Below are 14,679 nucleotides of genomic sequence, written 5' to 3'. Positions count from 1 at the left end.
AAGACAGTGTTTCCTTTTTGATAAGCATTAAGTGTACACCTAAACAAACAAACAAACAAACAAACAAACAAAATGCCAACACACTGGGTCATTTCCTTAACCTACCATCCTTTTCTCTGAGAAAATAAAGCTTTTCCTTTTGAAGCTACTGTGAGCACTTAACCCTGATGGATGTCTTCCTTGATGAAGGTGGCTATTTTGACATATGTATAATGTTGTTCTGTGAATCAGGCCAATATTAGCTATTTTTTGACCAACCCCAGGGATCTTTAAAAGCTTTCTTAATGTAGATCACTATACAGCTATATTCAGTATTAGGGAGAGTCCTGACTGGAGACGGGGATGAACGAGGTGACCTCTGGAGGTCCCTTTCAGCAATGAAGAGGCTACAGAAATGATTCAATGACTTCTGCATATTTTATTTTAGGCCTATAATTGGAAAAAAAAAAGAGTTCAGCCCCAAGAAAGTAAATGCAGTCCATGGGATGACAGTGACACTGTGTTTGTACAGGAAAAGTGGATTTTAGATTTCATTAAATACATCTTGTCCGTGGAGGTACCTAACCCATCTGGATTGTTTATAGAACATTCCCCGTCCCATTGTTCAGAACCTTGTGTTATTTTGAGTGAGATCATCCATGAAGTATGATGGTTACTATGCAAACTGTGAAACTGCTAAAACAACCCTTGTCTATTTTATAAGAATTCAAACTAAATATGCTAATTTCCCCTCCAGCGGTCCGTTTCAAGAATGAATACACAGTGGACAGTTCTGGCTATTGTATAATTTACTGTTCAATGTTCCATTGTCTTCACAGAATGACCATGTGTCTATTTTTCTGGATTCAGGATAGTTGGGAGTGAGGAAGAAGAAATAAAGCATTTAATAATATTTAAATTTCCATTACTTGAGTCCTAGCAAACAAAAGAGTTGCTAATGTAAAAACCTAAAGCAATGTCACCTAAATCCTCAAAAGACCAATTGTATGCATTCTGCCCCAGTCTCCTGTATGGTGAGGACTGAGACTGGAGAGGTTGCGTCTGATTACCATGTCATCAGAAAAGACGGACAGACTCAGGAGAGTTGTATTGGCTCCGGACTTCGTAATTATTTCTTATGGCCAAACACGTGCTCTATATTTGGTGAATATTGAATTGAAAAACCTCAGGACCTAATCAAGTTCAGAGAAATGTTGAGTCTGACCACAGACCTCTTGACAAGAAAAATGCCGATTGTTAAAACTTTATTTGTGGTTTTAAAGGGAAACCATACTGAACATATCTCACAAATAATGATAAATATCCACCTGAATAGAAGTAAAGATTTTCATGTTTTTGTCCTTTAAAGCATATTTCCAGAGCACGAACATGCAACAGATATGAAAAGGGTTCTATTTAACATCTTACTTATAACTGCTTCTGATGTTCTAATTGTTATGCAACTATAAATTAAATAGAAACTGTTTAAATTCAATAGTGAACGAAGAGGAAAGAATTCCTAAATATTGGCATGAAAGGAAGGGCTATTACTTAGATTGTAAAGACTTAAGCATGGGATGCATGCATGGCTCAGTCAGTTAAGCGTCTGCCTTTGGCTCAGGTCATGATTCCAGGGTCCTGGGATGGAGCCCCACATTGGGCTCCTTATTCAGCAGGGAGCCTGCTTCTCCTTCTGCCTGCTCTGCCTGTTCTTCCTGTAGCTATCCGTGCTTCTGCTCTCTTTCTGACAAGTAAATAAATAAAAGTCTTAAAAAAAAATAATATCTTAAAAAAAAGCCCTAAACATTATCTGTTCCACTTATGCTAGTCTTACTGATATAATTTTTTTTAAAAAAGTTTATTTATTTATTTGATAGAGAGAGACACAGAGAGAGAGAAGGGAACACAAGGAGGGAAAGTAGGAGAGGGAGAAGCAGGCTTCCTACTGAGTAGGCAGCCCAAAGTGGGGTTCGATCCCAGGAACCTGGGATCATGACCTGAGCAGAAGGCAGACACATAACAACTGAGCCACCCAGGTGTCCCCTACTGATATCATTTAATAAATACAAAGAATGGCCACAGAGTAGTCATTTGGACTCATAAGTAGCTAATAGAGCAAGTAACTGACACCTTCGAGGGATTTCAAAGGGCGCTAGACTATTTAGTGCATCCCATTCTTCGGGGTTTTGTTGAACCTAAACTACAGTTTGAGGGACGTCTTTAAGAAAAAAAATCGTGAATACAAAATTGCTAGAGTATCTTTCAGGATCTGGAAGAGCCCAAGTGAGTGGAGATTAAGTTTCTTTCCTTTTTTTTTTTTTTCTTTTTTAAGGTTTTAAAAAGTCTCTAAACCCGATTGTGGGGCTTAAACTCACAGCCAGAGATCAAGAGTTTCATGCTTTACTGACCCCAAGTGTCTTTGCATTCATCATAAAACCCTATCTGCCCCTTCTGAAACCGTTGCTCCATTCCCAATACCTAGTCATTGTTTGTAAGATGATAGCAGTGACTGCTTTTTCCCAGGATCTTGGAACCAGAGTGACTGTTTGCACCTCTTAAAGGCATCAAATATTAGATAATGTGGACAAAGGCATGTTGGGGCTCTGGTCTACACTCCAAGCCTCTCAATACCACTCGTCTTTTCTGGGCTACTGGCTGCCTGAACTATTTCACTTTCTGGTAATGGGGCTCTATTTCATCCCAGCGGTTCTTTTCTGTTGTATTTCCTTCTCAGGGATACCAATCTAGAACCAGAGATGACAGCTACACTGCTGACTTCTAAGCTTTTCCCAGAAGGATCGAATCACTGAGGCTGAGGAAAGGGCTGTGGGGGAGGGGGGAAGAACATTATCCTTAAGGAAGGAGATGTGGACTTTAGCATCAGTTGTGATTTTTCTTAAAGAACATTTTTATTTATTTATTTATTTGTCAAAGAGAGAAAGAGAGCGAGAGCGCAAGCAGGCAGAGGTGGAGAGAGAAGCAGGCTCCCTGCAGAGCAAGGAGCCTGATGTGGGAGTGGATGTGCGGCTTGATCTCAGGACCCTGGGATCATTACCTGAGCAGAAGGCAGATGCTTCACCGACTGAGCCACCCAGGCATCCCCTAGTTGTGATTTCTAATGAAAAGGGAACATAACTTCCCAGGTCTCAGTCTCTTCTATAAAACAGAGGGGTTTGGTCTGGATGATCACTAAGTTTCCTTTTCACCCTAGTATTCTGCCACAATCCCTTACTTTGCTGGTTATTACTGAAAAATTTACTTAATAATAATTAACTGTGTAAGATCAGCATCAACAAGAGGTCTTTACATTTTAAGCTATCTGTCCTTAGATTGTGTGTGTATAGGGGCACCTGAGTGGCTCAGTCTATTAAACTTTTGCCTTGGGCTCAGCTCATGATCCTGGAGTCCAGAGATCTAGTCCTGCATCAGGCTCCCTGCTCATCAGGGAGTCTGTTTCTTCCTCTGCCTCTGCTCCTCATGCTCCCCTCTCTCTCTCACTTTTTTTTAAAAGGTATTATTTATTTAGGGATACCTGGGTGGCTCAGTTCACTACGTGTCTGCTTTTTGCTCAGGTCATGATCCCGGGGTCCTGGAATCAAGTCCCACATGGGGGGGGGGAGTCCCTGCTCAGCAGGAAGTCTGCTTCTCCCTCTGCCTTTCCCCTTGGCTTGTGCTCTCTCTCAGGCTCTCTCTCTCTCTCTCTCTCTCTCTCTCTCTCAAATAAATAAAATCTTAAATAAAATTATTTATTTATTTGAGAGAGAGAGCAAAGCAGGGGGAGCGGCAGAGGGTGAGGGAGAACCAGACCCTCTCCGACTAAACGGGGAGCCCGACATATGGCTCAATCCCAGGACCCTGGGATCAAGACCTGAGCAGAAGCAGACACTTAACCAACTGAGTCATCTAGGCACCCTAAATAAAATCTTTAAAAAAAAAAAAAAAAAGAATATGTGTGTGTGTGTGTGTGTGTGTGTGTGTGTGCGTGTAAGTATGAATTAGGTGATGTTTTTTTCATTGGTCTTGACTTGAACAAAAGAGCTAACAATGGTGATAATCTCCCCCGAAGTTACCACTTCCCTCTGAACAGATAAATTAGGGTCGAATAAGAAAGTTTCTAAATAGGTGTCAGTGCTTCAATTCTCAATCTCTTTGTTCTTAATTCTTCTAAGTTGACAGGTTTCAGATAGAGAAATAATTTGTAATTTCTTTTCCTTGAAGATATGTGGGATTCCAAAGTAAATACTCTGTTCTGTTACAGAAAAGAGATACAAATATCCAACTTGCTCCTGCTTTCCATTAGTTTCCAAGTCCTGCTTATTTTTTCTTCAGGATGTCTCATGTCTTTTTCCTTTCTCCGTTGGCTCAGGCTTAACCATCTCCCATTTAGCTATGCGATGGAGGGGCCCTGCTGATCTGGCCTCTGGTCTCTGTCCCAGCCACAGTCTCCCTCGTCCCTGTTCTCCATTAGTTTTCTCGCCACTGGCGTATATTTCATCTCTCACTGAGTGCCTTATACCTAATAGCGGTTCTATACCAGTTGCTGAATGTTGAATGCAGTGTTATTATATCATCACATTCAGGGCTACTCATTAAGCACCTCTTCTACCAGGTGAAGAACATTATAACAATTTATTTGCTAAGGTTTTTTGTTTGTTTTTGTTTGTTTGTTTGTTTGTTTTAAATAGTAATCTCTACACCCAGCGGGGGCTGGAACTCACAATCCCAAAATCAAGAGTCACGAGCTCTACCCACCGAGTCAGCCAGACTCCTTTTCCTAAGTATTCTGTATATTTCATTATTTATAGTAGAACATGAGCTATTCTTGACCACATAGTAAAATACAAATAGGAGGCTGAGAGGCAATGGAGGAAACACAGACTTTCCTTCTTTACTTGTAAACCTATGGAGAGTGGGAATGTTATGTGAACCCATCCCTTATATCTTTATAGAATATAATGTACAATGCATTTCGGTTGTTGTTCGAGGCTTTGTAATATATGGTATTGCATTCATTACTTACCATAATCGTTTGAGTACCTTATGGGAACTTGATACCTTATGGGAGCAGAACCACTGGAAGAGGATTTTTGAAACCAACTAAGGTCTAGTGTTGGGGTTTCTCAAGAAGGGTCTGGAAACAATAAATGTAGTGGTTACAAGACTGCATCTTGGAGGCAGACAGGCTTGGGAGCAAATCCTAAAATGGACAATGCAATGTCACTTAGCTCTACATTCCTTCCTTAAAAATGGGAATAATAACATCCTTATTTCATTGACTTGTGCAGATGAACAGAAGTAATACATGCAGATTGCTTAGCACAATGCCTGATGCTTAATAATCATTTACAAATTATGAATATGGGATGAGAGCTCTAATGGGTAGCTAGGGCAGAAAGACACAGGCTAAGGGAGAGAAATGTTCATATATAGACATAAAACAAATATTTATTAAGCTATTAGGTACCAGAAAGATTATTAACCACTAGAATCAGAGTGATATTGAGAAGGAAACAAGAATCAGGTTGGAGGGATGCCTGGGTGGCTCAGTTGGTCAAGCAGCTGCCTTCGGCTCAGGTCATGATCCCAGCATCCTGGGATCGAGTCCCACATCGGGCTCCTTGCTCCGCAGGGAGCCTGCTTCTCCCTCTGACTCTGCCTTCCACTCTGTCTGCCTGTGCTCGCTCTCACCCTCTCTCTCTGACAAAATAAAATAAATAAAATCTTTAAAAAAAAAAAAGAATCAGGTTGGAGAAAATAAGCAAAGCTCTAGGGTTATTGATAAAATTAGCAAAATATAGGTGGTACATGATGAAAGTAAAATAGTAGTTAATGAATACTTGATGAGAGCAATGGCTAAGCATGCACTGAATTAAGAGCCCAAGATATTAGAAGATCCAACTTGGAAGAAATAAGGATGAGAGGGGCATTGGACCACTGACCATTGCTTCCAATTTACTGACCAGGCAATGCAGAAAACTTAAATCCACTACACATCTGCCTAATTTTTCCCTATCTGAAAGGACACGTGAATTCACATGCATGACATTTTGACGGTGTCATAAATTAGATTGCAGTGATGTGTTACATGAGTTTCCTACATTGTGGCACTTCCCCCGGCTTGAATTTATCATCCTTAAAAATAGAGATTCTGGTTACTATATTCTGTTGACATCCAAGTTAAAGTACAATCAACCACATTCTTGACTCTGTTGCTGCAGAAAGAAGAAATCCCTTCCTCTACCTACTCTGGCAGCGAGGAATCATGAATTTTCTTAACTGTGCATAAAACCTGTAACTATTTCCAATGTAGGTTTATGAAAGCCTGCCCTTAAGCTGGGGGGAAAAAAAAAGCTTGCTGCAGAGGGACATTTTGAGGTTTAATTAATGGTAAGACAGTCCTATGTAAATAGAAAGTATTTTATTTTTCCTAAATGCCCGTGACCTAATAGTCAAAATAGTGTTAGTATTCAATTGCTTGTATGAATAATTACTCTATCATATATAAATGTTTATATCTCCTCTTACATTTGAAACCTGGGCTATGTTTCAAATTTGTGAAGTGTTTTGGCTTTACTATAGAGGGCAAGAAAAGAAATTACTAGCTTATAAAGGAATTGTAGAAAAGATAAGTTCCCAGTAAAGAAATATAATGAGCTACAAAGGACAAGTTAAAAGTATAATATTTCTTATTCAGACATGGACAGCATACTATTTGTCTCTAAAAATCTTTAATTGACTTTAAAAACAATTTAAACTACCTTGGGTTGGGGCACTTGGGTGGCTCATTCCGTTAAGCCTCTGACTCTTGGCTTCAGCTCAGGTCAGGATCTCAGAGTCATGATCTCAGGGTCATGAGATCGAGCCCTGAGTTGAGTGTTGCACTGAGCATTACGCTCAAAGAGGAATCTGCTTGGTATTCTCTCTCCCTCTGTCTCTCTCCCCACTTGCACTCTTTCTCTCTCTCTCTTAAATAAATAAATAAATAAAATCTTAAAAGAAAAAACTTCCTTAGGTGAACCTGTCAAGAAGCCCACTTTATTCTTCTCTTTTGACTACAAATAAAAGCCCACATGCAAACAGAATAATCTATTTTTTCTAGCAGCATATGGTTCCTTTGGAAGCTTCAAAAACAGCTGTGTTTGTGTCTCTAAAGAAGCTTTGGAATTTGTTCCATGGTGATACTACCTAAGAAAAGTCCAAATTTACTTTTATTGGAATTTTGTGATTTTTGGATGGCCCTGAATTCTGAAAATTATATAGTTTACAAGGAAGTGCTAAGGATTTCTTAACTGATCTCATATAAAAACTATAATAAGTGATGTATTTTATGATACCAGTGGACTGAATTTCAGTCTAATCGATCAAAGATGAATAAAGGTGTTACTTAATACCTGTCCCGAATTTCATAAGCATCACAAAGACAAAGCAAGCTAGCCCCAGATTATTTGTAAATAAAAGTTTCAGATTTTCCAATTCTGTTCCCCTCCAATTTTAGTTGTAAAATAAAATTGCCATTTTGAACTCAGGACAAATAGAGTTAGCTTAAAGCTTTCTCAGTTAAAATTATGTAGTATCAGGGACACTTTAGTCTTATTTATTTATTGATTTGAGAGAGGGAGGGAGAGCATGAGCAGGGGGGAGGGGCAGAGGGAGAGGAGAAGCAGATTCCCTGCTGAGCAGGGAGTGTGATGAGGGACTCAGTCCCCAGACCCATGGATGACCTGAGCCCAAGGCAGATGCTCAACAGACTGAGCCACCCAGGTGCCCTAGTTTTGTTTGTTTGTTTAAATTTTCTATCTTTAAGTACTCTCTACATCTGACATGGGGCTTAAACCCACAAATACAAGATCAGGAGTTGAACGTTCCCCCGACTGAGCCAGCCAGGTGCTTCAGGGACACATTAACAAAATTGAAGAACGCATTTGGGTCGCTAAAATCTCCAAACTTTTAAATATTTTCCCCCCTTATTGTCAGAAGTCTCTTCTAAAAGCTACTTTTCCAGTGAGGAAGAAATAGTTATCTGTTAGTTTCATCTATTTCTCTTGTTTGTTAAATTTAATTATTTTTTAATTTAAAAATAGCGTGCATGGTAGGTACCCAGTTTTATACAATTATTTCTGTGTACTGAACTATCTCTCCATGTATTCATCTACCATTCCTCCTATCTGCATGTCTACATAGAGAGATGTCAAAACAGATGTTCACCTAATGTTAATGATGACTTTTTTCTACATGGTAGGCTTTTGTTGATTTTTTTCACTTGTAGTACTTTTATATATTGCTTAAAATCTTCAAATAATGAATCATTAAATGTAGAGATAATAAAGTCATTATCCTAAAATATATGAAAAAGGGAAAATTGCATTTGATAGTCACAGTCTTTGCATTTATTTTTTTGCCAGTGGAAGACCCCAGAGGAATTAGATAATGCATCTCATGTGCCAATTCCTGAATAATTAAATAAAAATGTCTATAATATACATGGGTGTACACATGAGTCAATAAATGATAGATAAGGTCTATCGTTCATTTCTTCAACAGGGAATTCAGCGCTCACATGTCACATATGTTCAATTTTCATCCTACCAGTTGGAAACAAGCTCTGAATTGTGCTGATAAAAGCAGAATTCATGAAGAGCAGAAGAAAAAGAAAAGAATGTCTTTAGCTTAAGGAAAATAGAGAACCAAGAAATATGGAAAATGATACTTTTTTATGGAACTTATTTTTTTAATTGGAGTATGATTGAGACACAATGTTGTATTAGTTTCAGGTGTACAACAGTAACAGACAAGTCTACATTATGCCATCTGTCACCACAGGACACTATTACAATCCCATTGACTATATTCCCTATGTTATATCTTTTTTTTTTTTAAGATTTTATTTATTTATTTGACAGAGATCACAAGTAAGCAGAGGCAGGCAGAGAGAGGGAGAGAAGCAGGCTCCCTGCTGAGCAGAGAGCCCGATGTAGGGCTCGATCCCAGGACCCTGAGATCATGACCTGAGCCGAAGGCAGAGGCTCAACCCACTGAGCCACCCAGGCACCCCTATGTTATACCTTTTATTCCCATGACTTACGCATTCTAAAACTGGAAGTTTGTAGCTCCCACCCCCTGTACATATTTTGCCCATCCCCCACCCCTCTTAAACTATACTTTTCATTTTTCCATACTTACAAAGGAAAAGTCAAGAAATGCTGCTTTTTATATTAAGAGCAAGTTTCTAAAGATACAAGCAAACTTTTTATAAGAATGAGTATTCTTTTTTTTTGAAGATGTATTTATTTTAGAGGGAGAGAGAGCATGCGCGTGAGCGGGGGTAGGGAGAGAAGGAGAGGGAGAGAATCCTTAAGTCGATTACCGGCTGAGGATACTGTCCAATGCAGGGCTCCATCCCAGGACCCCCAAATCATCACCTGAGCCCAGATCAAGAGTTGGCCGCTTAACTGACTGATCCTCTCAGGCACCCCAAGAATGAGTATTCTTAATATTCTTTGCATTTTTTTCTGGATAGCACCAAAAATCCTTTGATACCTATGCTCTAGAAAGACCTAGGAAATTCCATGGTGGTCTATGAGAGAAACACACCAAAAACGTAGGTCCTGTTAAGCCTCTAGGAGGCTAGCGAAAGGTTAGATAACCACCATGAGAAAATGCTAGTTCTTTTGTCGGCTGTATTTCAAAGTTGGCTTATTGGAAGAGCAGCTTGATACCTCTAAAGTATGTGTGAGAAAATTTAAAATAGAGATGTATTCTTTCTAACTGTACTAGGTACTTCCACGTGGCTGAATTAGTAAAACTCTGTGAGCATCTACTTTGCTTCCGGCCTTGGTTTGGTTGTTTCTGCCCGCCCAGTGCCTACTCCTTCTTCCTCTAACAGCTTCCCACCATTTCTAGGGGTAAAGGAATGGCTGATTTTCCTGCCCAGGGCAGCGAGGCTGGCTCCGGGACCTGTGCCGGCTTACCCCGAGGGAGATGTTCCTGTTTGACGGTAGCGCCTTGTCTGAGTGCAGATCCGTGGTCCTCCTGGAATTACCCAAACCTAGTCATTTCCGCCCCCTGTTTCAGCGAGCTTGCGTGGGGCCCATGTTTGCCTCTCAGAACCCTGTGGGACGCACTGCCCTCAAGGAACTTAAAAACTCACCAGTAAGGGAGATCAGACAAGTCCAAAAATAGCTTTAAGTGCTTTAGAGGAGCTTCACCTACTCCGGACTGTGTCTACACAGCACAAAAGGAAGTGGCAATCTGGCATGCATCCCGCTTGCTTTAACAAACTTGGCAGCCCAGTGGATACGTGAGACTTCCAAGTCCAGCAGAAGATCTCCAGAGAAGGGCTTCCATAGCTTCCACGGGAAATGCACTGTGAGTTGCTTCCTAGACTGGCATCGGGGACATGGATTAGGTTTTCTCCTTCCGTCTCTTTGGGTTCCCAGAACTTTCTCAGCTCCTAGTAGGAATTGGGAATGAAATGATGACAAAGATCCCACTACCAATTGTTTCTTGCTTTGTTTCGTAGCTTGGTTCATTTTAATTCTTTCCGTTTCTGAACGCTTCTTCACTCCACTTTGCATTTTGTACACACCTTTATTATAAAACAACTGCTGTTGATGGCATCCGTGTCTGTTCCCTCCAGGAAAGGAGCTGTGCTATTCACCTTCCTAATTCGGGACTCCCTAACTAGAGCTGTTTAGGGTTACACTGGTTTTCTACACCATCATTACTGAACAGATTTTTTAATTTTTTATTTCTATTTTATTTTTTGAAAAGATTTTTATTTATTTGACAGACAGAGACCACAAGAAGGCAGAGAGGCAGGCAGAGAGAGGGGGAAGGAGGCTCCTTGCCGAGCAGAAAGCCCGGTGTGGGACTCGATCCCAGGACCCTGGGACCATGACCCGAGCCGAATGCAGAAGCTTTAACCCACTGAGCTACCCAGGCACCCCTGAATAGATTTTTAAATTTTATTTATTTATTTATTTATTTGAGAGAGAGACAGAGTGAGAGAGCATGAGAGGGGAGGTCAGAGGGAGAAGCAGACTCCCCATGGAGCCGGGAGCCCATGGGACTCAATCCCAGGACTCTAAGATCACGACCTGAGCTGAAGGCAGCTGTCCAACCGAGCCACCCAGGGGCCCCTGAACAGATTTTTTTTTAAATATTTTATTTTTATTTATTTGACAGACAGAGATCACAAGTAGGCAGAGAGGCAGGCAGAGAGAGAGGAGGAAGCAGGCTCCCTGCTGAGCAGAGAGCCAGATGCAGATGCGGGGCTTGATCCCAGGACCCTGGGATCATGACCTGAGCTGAAGGCAGAGGCTTTAACCCATTGAGCCACCCAGGCGCCCCGAACAGGTTTTTTTTTAAAGGAATTGTCCATGGACCCCACTCTGATCCTGCTGGAAGGTGCTGCCTCGCATTCTTGGGTTTAAGATGATAAAAACCAGAGAAATTTGTCTCTGTATCTTCTTTTTGAAGAACGTTTTGCTACTCCTCCATACTGTCTGGTCAGCTCTAAGCACCAACTGTCAATGTCCTCTCTAAATCTGGTTACATGAGCAGTTGAAACCCTACACGAAAGTTTAATGTACCCTTCTGCACGAAGGCGGAATTTCACCATCAAGATAAGTGAGGGGTGCCTGACTGGCTCAGTTGGTAGAATGTGCAACTGTTAATCTCAGGGTGGTGAGTTCTAGCCCTGTGTGTGGCATGGGTTACTTAAAATGCAATTTCAAAAAATAAGTAGAACAATGATCATTGGAAACAGGCATCCAGCCTGGGTTTCCCACTGAATAAGAGAGAAAACTGATTTTTAATATGTGTGAAACTTCGTCTAAAGGCAAGAGGCCCTGAGAGACTTTTAACTCTGGGATGACAGAGAAGCATTGTATAGGAAGAGGCAGAATCAGCAAGGCCATTTAAGAGCTTGTTTCAATAGGCTTTGCGAGAGATCATGAAGGCTTGAGGCAAGGAAGAAGAGGAAAAACGTCAGACAGACATTTTGGAGAAAAAAATGGGAAGGAGTTAGTAAGACCTGATACAGACCTTGGAGCTCTAGCAATAGAAAAGATAGGGGAAAATTTTTTTAATACAATAAAATATATATAAATTAAAATTCATCGGGGCACCTGGGTGGCTCAGTGGATTAAAGCCTCTGCCTTCAGCTCAGGTCATGATCTCAGGGTCCTGGGATCGAGCCCTGCATCGGGCTCTCTGATCAGCAGGGAGCCTGCTCCCCGCCCCCCCCCCCCCCGCCGCCTTCTTGTGATCTCTGTCTGTCAAATAAATAAATAAATAGATAAAATCTTTAAAAAAATAAAATTCATCATTTTACCCACTTTTAAATGTACAATTCTGAGGTATGAAGTGCATTCACATTGTTGGGCAAACATCACTACTGCCCATCATCAGAACTTTTTCATCTCTCCAAACTGAAACTCTATACCCATTTAACACTAACTCCCCAGTCCCTCCTCCCCGGGGCCCCTGGTAAACCACCATTCTCATTTCTGTCTCTATGAATTTGCCTATTCTTGATACGTTGCATAAGTGGAATCATATCATATTTATCTTTTTGCGTCTGGCTTATTTAAATTAACATAATGTTTTCAAAACAGAAATGATTTTGCTGTGCCTCACCTCCATTACAAGTCATTTAAGATAAAATTGTGTTTTTCAAAATGACACCGAATTATACATATGCTTATATTTAAGAAAGCCTATCTCTGGGTTTTCTGATGGCAAATTTTGGATAATTGAAGCTGAACTTTTCTCTTTTTCTACATCTGGGGCACGAGTGGGATGTGTGTGTAGGAGCTACACTTGCTTCACCTTATAGGTATTCAGCTTCTCAGAGGCCTTCCAACTCCTGGAAATGCAGCAGTTTCAGATCTTTCTCAAATTCTCCCTAAACGTCAATATATCTGTCAGGTCTCCTATTTCCTTCAGGCTCTGTTCTTTGCTAATAGGTCAAAGATGGTGACAACAGGTTGGTATACATTTCCCAGGTAACACATTTAGGTTTTAATCAGGGATTTTTTTTTTTTTTTTTTTTTTTTTTTTTTACTGGACCCTAGTGAGTCCTAGAGACAATGCAGAAATGGAAACTGCAAGAGAGAGGATGTGAGACTGGCCAGGGAAGGCTTGGGACCCTCCTAAATCTCTCGTGGAGATAGGATGGCTGTATGGTCCCAGCAAAGGCCACTAAAGGTGGATGGTACTTTAGTTGGCATTAAGCAAGGAGGAGAGTAGGAGCTTTTTACAGCATAGAATCCTCTCTGTTTGAGCTGGAAAGAGCCTTAGCGATTTTCCACTCCAGTCCCAAAACATGGGCTTGGAAATCAGAGGACCTGGGTTCAAGTTCAGACTTCACTCTTTACTATTTGACCTTGGGCAAGCCATTTGACCTCCTCTGTGCTTCACAAAAGGAGTTTTGGGGGAATGAACAAAATGGTATCTTCCTCATAAGATCATGGTAAGGGTTAAATAAAACAATACGTAAAAAGCATTTCTGTATTTATAAACTTAGTAGCTTAGAGCGATGTCATCATCCATAACATTATCATTTCTGTGGGTCAGGAATTCTGTAGTGGGTTAGCTGGGTTCTGGCTCTGGAGTTCTCCCAAGGGTACAGCCAGATGTCAGCTGCACTGTAGCCATCTGATGGCTTGGCTGGGCCTGAAGGATTCACTCCTACCATGGCTGCCTCTCAGTTTTGGCTGGTCAGGGCTCTCCATGCGGGCCTCTCTGTGGGCCAGCTTGAGGGTCTTTATGACATGGCTACTGGCCCCCTCCAAAACAAGCAATTTTAAAGGTAAAACCCCAATACCCTAACACACCTGACATGACACACTACACTGTGGAATGTTCTACTAGGCAAACAGGCCTGCCCTGATCCAGTGCGGGAGGAGACTCTACAAAGATGTGATGAGAAGTAAGGGAGGACCTTGGAGGCTGGCTACCATGCCCCTCCTCAGCTCCAATTCTAGTTATGAATTACCTCAGGAATAGGAGAAGCATGGGGGTGGGGTGAGGTCTGGAGGGAGGCCCAAAATTGGCTCTGAGTGGGGAGGCAGGCAGACATGGAAGCGAGCCTCTTCCACCTTTGTCTGCCCCAACAGATGGTCCGGGAGGCAGCTTGAGTCCAGAAGGTGCAGCCCCTGAAGGGAGCCACAGACCTCAGGAACATGCTCGCGCCTGGAAAATACTGATAAAATGATTCCTCTTTCAAGCAAATCGGGTACAACTTTGAAACTTTTGACAAATGTCCTGTCCCTAACCCCTGGCTGGGCCACTGGTTTTATTTATTTATTTTTAGAATTTTCTGTATTTATCTGACACAGAGAGAGAGAGCAAACACAAGCAGGGGGAGTGGCAGGCAGGGGGAGAAGCAGACTTCCTGCCAAGCAGTAAGCCCGACAACTTGGGGCTCCATCTCAGGAGCCTGAGTTCATGACCTGAGCCCAAGGCAGACGCTTAACTGACTGAGCCCCCCAGGCACCCAGGCTAGGGTTTTAGACAGCCGCTACTGCTCTAGCCAACATACTGAGTGTGTGGGACACAAGTCCATCTCTTCAGGTCTTACTGTCTCCCATCTCTGAAATGGGTTTGACTAATTCATTGGTGGCTGTTCTGAAAAGCAGGTTTGTCATTACAAATACGAAGTATATTTATTTTCATGTTATAATTTTGCTTTAACAT

This window comes from Mustela nivalis (genome assembly GCF_964662115.1).
Source record: "Mustela nivalis genome assembly, chromosome: 11".
Taxonomy (NCBI): domain Eukaryota; kingdom Metazoa; phylum Chordata; class Mammalia; order Carnivora; family Mustelidae; genus Mustela; species Mustela nivalis.
Note: the sequence above shows the minus strand (reverse complement) of the source record.